Source organism: Tasmannia lanceolata, unplaced genomic scaffold (assembly GCF_043159265.1).
Source record: "Tasmannia lanceolata isolate RefF3 unplaced genomic scaffold, GAP_Taslan_0.1 ptg000002l, whole genome shotgun sequence".
Taxonomy (NCBI): domain Eukaryota; kingdom Viridiplantae; phylum Streptophyta; class Magnoliopsida; order Canellales; family Winteraceae; genus Tasmannia; species Tasmannia lanceolata.
This window is the reverse complement of record NW_027518679.1, coordinates 28,867,744-28,877,678: the sequence shown is the minus strand read 5'-3', so window position 1 is coordinate 28,877,678 and position 9,935 is coordinate 28,867,744. Positions and strand designations below refer to the sequence as shown.

Sequence of the window (9,935 nt, the reverse complement as noted above, 5' to 3'; positions counted from 1 at the left end):
AATTCTGGATTTAAGCATGCTCCACGCGTCTCTCTCTCTCTGTCTCCACTAGACCTGGCAAAAGCAACCCGTGCCCGCGGGTCGACGCGACCCACCTGCAAATTTGCGGGCATGGGTCTGACTTTTAGTGACCCGTCAAATTTAACCCGCGGGTTGACCGGAAAAACACGGGCCGGGCCGGGTCGGGTCAACCCGCGAGCACCCGCATTTTTACAGTAATCTTTAAGAATTTCTCGGAGAATGTTATCAGCACTTGATAAATCATCCTATGGAAATGATTTTTGGAGCATAACCTATTCAGGCTATGGCCCATCTAATGGACGGTTTGGATCATCCGATGGTGTGGGCCATACCATACTTTTAATAAAGTGAGAGTGCCCTCAGTAGTGTTGATAACATTTCGTTTTTTTTTTTTTTTTTTTTCATATGTGGTAATACTCCGTGCAAAGATGCGCACAGGCGAAGGTTTCTAGCAAAAGTAAAAAGCAAAAAAAAAGTAATCGAACAAAAGTAAAATAACTGAGTTTATAAAGTTTGAAATGAAAAATTACGTATAAATGATTATGAAGTTATAAAATTACGAGAAAAATACTAACAACATGTAGAGAATTATGACAATTACTCAAATGATGAGAATCGGTCAAATCATGAGAATTACAATCCCATATTATATTTGCGGGTGACCCGCGGGTTGACCCGGCCCACCCGCGGGCCGCGCAGGTCACAAAAATTCTGACCCGCAAAAATGCGGGTCATCTCTTGACCCGACCCGTGTGACCCGCACCCGCATCACCCGCGGGTTGACCCGGCCCGACCCACCCGTTTGCCAGGTCTAAGTCTCCACGCATAGTCTCCACCGCCTCTCTCTTTCTAAGAAGAGCCATTACGTGTCCTTCTCCCTCACTCTCTCTCCCACGCGTCTCTCCCTAAGCCGTTCATGGTCTGCCTGATCTCCGTCTTCTCCTCCTTGCCATGCCTCCATCCAATCAAATACTATGGTTCCTCCTCAAAATCTGACCTCTCCTTCATAAAAAAAACCCAACCGTCGAAAACCTAATTACAGCATCACTAATTTCTTCCTTAATCAAATGGAAAGAGAAAAAAGAGGTGAGTAAAATGCCTGTTTTTCTCTCTTTTCTTTATTAAATGGTGTCTTCTTTTTTGTTGTTTCTAAGGGTAGGTCAGAGTCTAGATTAAACGAGGTGAAAGCCCCCTTAGAAAGTTAACCGGTTACCCTTCTTCTCTCCTTCTTCCTTTTGAGCCGAAAATAACGAAATGCAGATCCCCAATTTTGGTGAAAAACAGAGAAAGTGAGGGTTAATAGAGATCCTCGACATCCATGGTTTCCATTTCCTGGCTCATCTCCTTCTTCTCCACAAATTTGTGGGTTAATTGAGATCCTCGACATCCATGGTTTGAACATGAAAGAATTGGTAAAACATATTGGTGAAGTCGAAGAAAAAACAGTCCACCAAATGAATTCACAAAAATACACCAAAGATATCAGTTTTGCAAAAAATCTAATCTTTCATTAATTTGCATAATCTGCTACACTTGATTTTGTTTCCAACTTTTTCCTCAATTCGTGGGCTTTCAACTATGCCATACCCATGGGGCTTTTGTAAAATCAGATATGGGGCTTTTGTAAAATCATTTCATAAACTGGTTCACCCACACAGTTTTCCTCAACTGTTGCTGAATCAGGCAATCAGATATGGGGCTTTTGTAAAATCATTTCACAAAATTAGGCCCAACTTCAATTTGTGTTATTTCCTTTTTAGTAAACCAGTAATTTCACAAGATCGATATTTTCTGTGTCAAAACTCAGTCCTTGAACTGTGAAAAATCGAGGCTTAATTTCTGTCATGCTGAGGTTTTCTATTACCCGGCGAATTCGTTGAGAAGGAGAAGAGAGGGGGTTGAGCAAAACTGGAAAGCCATGTTTACACGGGCATTGAGATCTGCATTTCCATATTTTCGGTCCTAAAAAAAAGGGACTGAGGGAAGAAGGGTCACCGGTTTACGTTCTGAGCGGGTTTTCACCCCCATTTAATCCAAGCCGCATAAAATATCCAACGGCTCCTAAGTAGTTGCAGACCTGTGCGATGCACAGGCGAGAAAAAAACAACGCTTTAAAATTGTTTTAAATAAAGATGCATTTTAAAAGAGATCCATGAGGATAAATGTTGATAACCCTATAAAAGAAAAAGAAAAAGAAAAGCAAAATGTACAAACAAATTAAGAATTAATGGGCGAGAAAAATTATAAATCAATTTTTATAAAGTCGTAGAAGCATAAACTAATATATAAATTAATTGCAAAAAAATGCCTTTTCTTTAAAGAATAAGACATAGCACAATAAAAAAGAGTACCTGGTGTCTGATATAATCGTGGATTTTTAGCAGAAATGGGATGGATGAAGGGTAGAGGCAAGGAAAGTATATTTAAATAGGTGGAGTTCAGGAGGCATTTCTGAAAAGACATAGGTGGAGTTCAGGAGGTATTTCTGAAAAGACATAATGTATGGATGGGTATTTAGAAATTATGGATGGAAGGGTTGTGATCCTTCGTAGGGTTTGATTGTAGAGAGAGAGTAAAACTGTTAGAAAAGCTTTGTGAATAGATGCGTTAAAAAAAAAAAAAAAAAAGGCTGAAATTATGGATTGAAAGGTTGTGATCCTTCATGGGGTTTGATTTGAGAGCCAGAGAGGAAATAAAACGGTTAGAAATGCCTTGTGAATAGATGCGTTAAAAAAAGGGCTGAAGTTAAAAGAAAAGAGGCCGTTTCATATACATCGCAACTAGGTTTCTAGAATATAAAACAGTTTTAAAGCCGTGGTGGTGCCACGTGTCAGCCCCTCTCTATCCCGTATATTACAAAGGTTTCTAGAATCACAATTAATATGCAATTAGGGGGTCTTGGGCAAAATAAATGTTATATATAGTATAGGATTACTTGCCTCAAAACGTCATTATTTTTATTTTCCAAATAAATGTCCATTAGTTTAATATAAAATGATACTTATAAGATGCATCATGTGCACTATTGAACATGTGATATATGCCTTACATATAGGGCGATGATATTGTCACCCCCCCTGCGTACGCATTCGCCCCCCTTATTAATGCTTTTTGACGTCAAATCAAGCCAAAAGGGGAGCGAATGCGTAATTTAGGGGGGGTGACAATATCATCGCCCTACATATATCATATAATATATACATACCGTTTGGAATTCCAGAAGTTGCTTAAGAAAAAGAAACCATTTCCCGAACGAGGGCTTTATTTTTCCTCCATTACATAATGCAATTACTGTCAGATTGGGGCTTCAAAAACAGTACGCTTCCTATTCCAAAAGAGGTTTCTTATTCGCCGTAACGTTTCCACTTCCAAACAAGTTATTCCTTCACGTCTCTTTTTCTTCTTCCCATTTTTACTGCCCCAATTAACAAACTCACGAAGGCCGGGCAACAGAGGCGACTTCTTTTTCAATTTCTTTTCTGGCCCACATGAAATACCACGAAAACTGAGGTATCTATCTTATTTTTCTTCCCTGTAAGCAACACAGGCCACACCCAGTCTCTTCTCCCTCTCTCACTGTAATGTTTTCCGGGTTATCTGTGTTTGTTTTCTTATATTTCCTTCTTTTTCACTTTGCTTTTTTGGATTTGAATATTTTGATGTGAGATTTTTTTTCCATGTCACTATATAAGATATTTTTATATTTCTTTCATACTAATATGTTCTCATTAAAACGCCCCTTCTAATCTCTGAGATTTCTATGTGGTTATATTATACTATCGGTGGGTTTGGAAAGAACAATCAACTAATCATTGCTCTGATTGCAGCGAAATCTTTCACTCACACAAGTGAAATTCCCTCTCTTGCCTTTTGAATGCTTTGGTTCGGCTCAAATATCTGTCATTTCTGCTATTGTGCAACTTACAACATCTATCTTATCAGGTAAGTTTGGAAACTCAGGTCTTTAAATGTTGTTTAGATTATTAAGCTAAGCTATGTATCCGATCTTACTGGTTTTTTTTAAAAAAACAGTTCAATGAAATCATAATTAAGGCCATGTTCGTTTGGGATATTCAGAATTGATTGTGTCTAAAACTGATTTACTGGATACAAATGTGGCCCTTTGTCCCGCCTGCATAGCCATATTATAATACTAATTGCCTCTACTTTTTAGTGCTCTGTCATTTTTTTTTTGTGAATAAAGAGTTCTAATACCATTCTATAAGAACTGGAATCTGACTTCCGTATGGTGGTGCATGTAGGATGTTTCCATATTAGAATTTTTGGCCTTTTATGGGGATGAGAATTGTATTGATCAACACAGATATGTGGTTGGGAATAGATGACATGCCTTATGAGGTAAAAGGGACAGACTCCTATATCTTTATTATAATTTTTCTGTTCTGAATTTCTCTGTGTTTATGAATTTATCCTTCAAGTTCTGAAGGATGAAAAGATTAGAGTGGGTCTTTGTATCCTCCTTCCTTCTACTTTGTTCTACTTATTCATCTCGACAGACGATTTTTTGATATGCAGTAATCCTATATATTTAATGGAATTTCATTGGGATTAGAAGAATAATTTGGTTTTTTCCCAGGACAAACAGTAGTTTCACTTTCAAAAAATTAAAAAAATACAAAAGACAGCAGGTTCACTTCCAAAATAAGTGGAAGCAAAGTGATCAGTAGCAGTAATCTTGGGTATTTCATATCTTCTTCTTCCTCATTACTTTTTCTTTTGAAAATTCAAGGAGTTGGTGAAGCATTAAGGTCTCTTTGGAAACCATTGATTATATCATTTCAAAAGCATTAAGGTCTCTTTGGAAAAAAATGCATTCAAAAATATTTTTAGCATTGTGGAATAACAAAGAAAACACGAAACAGGAATATCACATCTTCTACTTCCAAGACAACCTGGGGTCCCCAAGTTTCATGTGGTATTTCCATGTCAATCCCTCAACTCAAATCCATCTATCTATACACAAATTCAGTTACAAAGTTGGTAGGTTTTATTTGGTTATTCCTTTTCTTTTCACATTTTAGGCTGATTGGTATTTTGGGAGTTTCATGGATATTTAAGTTTTGCTTTTTTTAAAAATTGTATTAAACACTTTAAATTTTCTGTTGGAGGGCTTTTTTGGATTCATATCTGATAATATATTAATAGCTAAAAATCTCTAATAATATTTTATTTTTTGTTTCTTTTAGCGGTGCTATTAATAGCTAATAAATCTGCAATAAATCAAAGATTGGAAAATCAAACGATTTTGTTCCTTTTAGGTCTGCTATTAATAGCTTATAAATTTGCGATAAATCAGAGAATGGAAAAACAAATGATTTTAGGGAAGTAGAATGGCTATAGAAATAGCAAAACTGACTGATCTTATTTCCATTTTCTCTTCGATTTGATATTCCTGGATTTCCTTTAAATCTATGTTTTGACTTTTTTATTTAATATTAGTTACCCATTCCATATTGATTATTAGTGCTTTTCATCCGCTTCATTTGGTTCTTTGTTTTTCGTTCCCGTGCAACTAGTAGCGTATTAAACTCGAATTTTTCTATCCTGACTTTTTCTGTACATGATTAGCCAACTTTGGTTGGACCCACAATATTGGGTGATCTAAGCCATTCAATTGTTGGCGTAGATACGGGTGCAATTTGGGTCAGGCTGAGTTGAGATTTTCTAAAAAATTGATTTGGAACCAACCCAAATTGGACCCCATTTTATTATAAAAGCTCAATCAAAATTCCCACAAATCGAACCGAGTTGCACCCATATAATGATGGAGAAGTTCATGTGACGGTGGGTCCACATCAGGTCTCATGTGTGAATGATATATCCGCCCCTTTTGATTAATTGGTACACCCAGTGCCAGTGTACATGGCAATCAGGCCCACTGAATTCTTCTGACATCAAGTACTTCAGCCCCACTTTAGTCATCGATACACTAGCTCTGGATGTCCCTGGTAATCAAAAGGGGCGCATATATCACTTCCCAATTTTAAACGTATTAAGTGCATTTTTTTTGTTCTTTTTATTTATTTGACCAGTTTTTACTAAATGTTTTTAAGCCAATAGCGTATTAAACTCGAAATTTTCTATCCCGGCTTTTTCCGTACATGATTTGCCAACTTTGGTTGGACCCACATTATTGGGTGATCTAAGCCATTCGTTTGTTGGTGTAGATAGGCCTGCCCAAAAATCTTCTCTATAGGAAGTTTCTGGCCCTCTATCCTGCAAATGTTTCCATGAGTCATCCATTTTAACCCGTAGGGTTAAGATCATCCTATAGCGAAGATTTTTCAAGGTGTGGACCTTGTAAGTCCGGGCCCAACCGTGTAATTAGCGCGTAGTAAGGAATGACGCAATTTGGAGATAAAAAAAAGAGGGAGATGATATTTTCACCCTACGCATGCACCTCCCTTGTAACGTGATTTGACGTGAACAGTGGGCAACTATAACACTTTTTCAGGTCAAATCATGTTACAAGAGTAGCGCATGCATACTGCAGGGGTGTGAAAATATCATCGCCCCAAAAAAAATAAGTTAAAAGTTAAGACAGAGATTTACATGATTCGGTTTATGACCTTTAAACCCATATCCGCAAAGTGTGAAACTCTCTAAAAAATTGAGATTCTCTAAAAAATTGATTTGGAACAAACCCAAATCGGACCCCATTTTATTGTAAAAGCTCATTCAAAATTCCCAAAAATCGAACCGAGTTGCACCCCTACTGATAGAGAAGTTCATGTGACGGTGGGTCCACATCAGGGTCTCATGTGTGAATGAAACTTATCTCTGCCTAGTACTTCCCCGCGTTCTCTATTCTAGAAAAAAGGGGGAGAGAGAGAGAGAGAGCATGTGTGGACCTCATAGGATCAGACAAGTGGCTTGTACATGTGGTCATGGTTGTTTTAGGACTATAAAAACTTGTGTGGATAAGGGATGTGTAGCCTCTTCTAGCATACAGGAAATGACATATTGGGGCCACCCCTTGTAGTGCAAAAAGAGTAGTCCCTGGGAAGGAAAGGGGGCAAATATATCACTTTACAAGCACCTACTGCTAAGTTAGATATAAGAAGTGGAACATGTTACTAAAACAAGCACATGGTCCTAAGGTAGTTATAGTACATTGTTCTGTCCATGGTAAACCAAGGGAGAGTAGGGAATGTGAAGTATATAAATATACAAGAATTAAAAAAATCTAAGATAGATTTGAAATAATGATTCATTAGATAATAAAATCTTATCAGAGTTTAAACATGCAATTACATAGTGAATAGTCAAAAGATCAACAGATGTCGGGACTCTATTAGTAAATTCAGCGTTAGGGGTAAAATCCACTTCTCCCTTAGATTAATGTTACGTGGCAATGAACCTAAATGAGGAAACCAAACTCTCCCTCTAAAGGTAAGATGCGAGAAGGATTCTCTATTTCTCCAACGTAGCAACGTCCTATGAAGGAAAGAACTTCATAGGGAAAGTCCCCTATGAGGATGGCAACTCTCCAAAGGACGGTGAACCCATATAAAAGTCAGTTCCCATGAGGAAACCGGGTGTTTATCTCCAAACGAAATCGCCCAATAAGGAAAGACTTCTAATCAAAGCAAGTCTCCTAAACTATTGTGAAGTCCTCCTCTATAAAAGCACCCTCAAGCTCAAAGGTACACATCTCCAGTATCCTGAATTACTAGAAAGAGGCACTCTCGAGTTCACCTGTTGCTTGTTTTCTCTCCTGTTGTGCCGATTTCTGACTTGAGTGCCAGAGTGGTCTCCCGGAGTCACAACTTAAAGACCCCTAACGTGTTTTCTGTGAGAGCAGATCAATCATAGGTTGGAGCTGAACCAGCCACTGATCATGGGTACCAAATTTCTGCACCATCAGATTGGCGCTAACCGTTGGAATATTCTTCTAAATTTGGAAGATGAAGAACACCACAAACCCTCAACAAAGCGATAGGGTCACTTGAAGCAGTGTCAACCCAGGCTCTACCTCAAACCAAGATCCTGCGTTGAGATGAAATTAGCTTCCTCGCATAGAAGAATCCCTGGTGTCTACTATGCCCCCTCTGACTAGTCCCACGAGGGACCAGTTCAATGGTTTGATTCAATAAGTAGCGGATATGTCAGGTAAACTACAAGTACTTGTTTGTAACCTGTTCCCTCAGCCGGTTGTCACGATGGCCAATGCTAAATCCTCCTCCCCCACCCCCACCCCCGAGTTACTAATGTCCAAGCCAACCCCATCGACGACGAGAAGGGTGAATCACCCTCTGGAAGTAAACAACCCTTTTTGCTTCACCACAAAAAGCCTTCCAAGAGCCTTGGAGAAAACCCCTCTTTTTTGCCCTAAACCTTCTCCTCAACCTTGAGTAGTTGAACCTTACTTTTGCTTTACCACAAAAACCCTTCAAGAGCCCCTAAGTGAAAACCCCTCTTGCCTTGCCCTAGCTTTCTCCTCAAGAATAACCTTGCTTTTGCTCCACCACAAAAGCTATCCTAGAGCCCCCAAGAGAAAACCCTCTTGCCTTGCCCTAGCTTTCTCCTCAAGAAGAAGAACCTTGCTTTTGTTTCACCAGAAAATCCCACATAGAGCCCCAGAGAAAACCCTCTTGTCTTGCCCTAGCCTTTTCTCCCCTTCTCTCTACATTTTCCCTTCTTCTTCAAAACCTCTCGTTTATATACAAATCATATATTTAGAGAGAGAGAGAGAGAGAGAGACATCCCACTTAAAAGGGCCAAGTGGGACCCACTCCAAGAATGAAATACAACTGATGATTTTGTATCACTAACTCAACAGAGAGAGAGAGAGGGGGGGGAGAGCCAAATGAAACCCATACACAGAGAATGGAGGTCAGAGAGAGAGAGAGAGAGAGAGAGAGACCGTACCTGGAGATGGCTAGCACGATGAGGATCTGAGGAGGACGGCGAGGAAAACAAGAAAACACCCAAAAAATGCATTTATGCCGAAAAAAGTGACGTCTACGCGGAAAATAAGCGAAAAAAGAAATCAAAAGAACACTGCCTAGGTGATATTGTTGGGAAAAGACCCGTGGTACCCCTCCTATTAGGCGTGCAACTCAGATCGGGTTGGGTCGGGTTGAGGCCAACTCAAACCCGACTAGAGGAACCATTTACTCAACCCGAACCCGACCTGACCCAAGTTCCAACCCAATGAGGTTCAACCCGACCCGACCTGATGAACCCGTTTTTATCAACCTTAACCCGAACCGACCCGAGTCAACCTGAACCAACCAGACATTTTAAGCTTACTAAAATAAAAAAGGTCGGGTTTCACTCGGGTCGGGTTGCCCAAGCCCTCAACCTGAACCTGACCCGAACTCAACCCGGGTTGGGAAAACTCAACCAGAACACGAACCCGACTTGACCTAACTTTTTTCCGGGTTGAACCCAACCCGAATTGCACGCCTACCTCCTATAACCTAAGAAAGTTAAATACACCTGGAAAATACTTAAAACTTAAAATATGGGCCTTAGAATGGTCTCCATCACTCCGTATTCTTAATAACATAGCAGGAGTCAAGAGAGCCGACAAGAGGTGTCTGAGCAATCTCTCTATCAAAGAAGTTATGCCTAAAATTAAGCTTCCATGTTACAATTTGCTACTCCCTCGCTCTGAATTCTTCATTTGCCTGAGTCGCCTTGGTATGGCTGTATTGAGCTAACTAGAAAAATTGAAACTATTTTGGCCATGACCACTTCAAGATAATTTTTGAAAAATAATGCTATCTTGAAAGCCGTTACATATCTTTGGCTATCCATTGTTATAAATCTTCATAAATAAAGTTGCGAAATGTAATTCCTTCCATTGGGGAAGTTTGATACTTTTTTAAAAACCACAGAATGCTTTAGAAACTATAAATACCATGTCCTAAAATCCACAGCATTTT

At 39.2% G+C, this 9,935-nt stretch overlaps 1 long non-coding RNA gene across 1 annotated transcript; it reads left to right on the top strand.

Annotated features, from left to right (window-relative positions):
- The first annotated feature begins 894 nt into the window (after positions 1–894).
- LOC143883657 (uncharacterized) lies at positions 895–4,593 on the top strand. Its single transcript, XR_013252470.1, has 3 exons — positions 895–1,107; positions 3,849–3,963; positions 4,284–4,593. It is a non-coding gene; the product is annotated as an uncharacterized LOC143883657 (long non-coding RNA).
- The last annotated feature ends 5,342 nt before the right edge of the window (positions 4,594–9,935 follow it).